Here is a 366-nt window from a genome sequence, read left to right on the forward strand (position 1 = left end):
GTGCTGGCCGGGGCGGGCATCCCGTCCCTCCGAGGGGATGCCGTCCCTCCCAAGAGATGCCGTCAGTGCTCCCCAACAGGGCAGGATGTGAGGAATGGGGTGCGCGCCTGGGCCCTGCAGGGGAATGCTGGCTCTCCTGGCCCCTCTCCAAAAGAGAGTCCCCCCAGGGCTCTGCGCACCAGAGGCTGCATGGCAGACGGGGTGCCCGTGGAGTCAGGGTGGGGAAGCCACCCCCGTGTGGCTTGGCATCCTCACTGCTATTCCCACGGGTGGATTTTCGCAGAAGTGGGCTGGACAGGGAGGATGCCAATGCCGAGGTGACCTGCGGGCACCACGTGCCGATGAGTCTGGGAAACGGCCTGGGTC

This window comes from Egretta garzetta, unplaced genomic scaffold, assembly GCF_000687185.1.
Source record: "Egretta garzetta isolate BGI_Z169 unplaced genomic scaffold, ASM68718v1 scaffold598, whole genome shotgun sequence".
NCBI classification, from domain to species: Eukaryota; Metazoa; Chordata; class Aves; order Pelecaniformes; family Ardeidae; genus Egretta; species Egretta garzetta.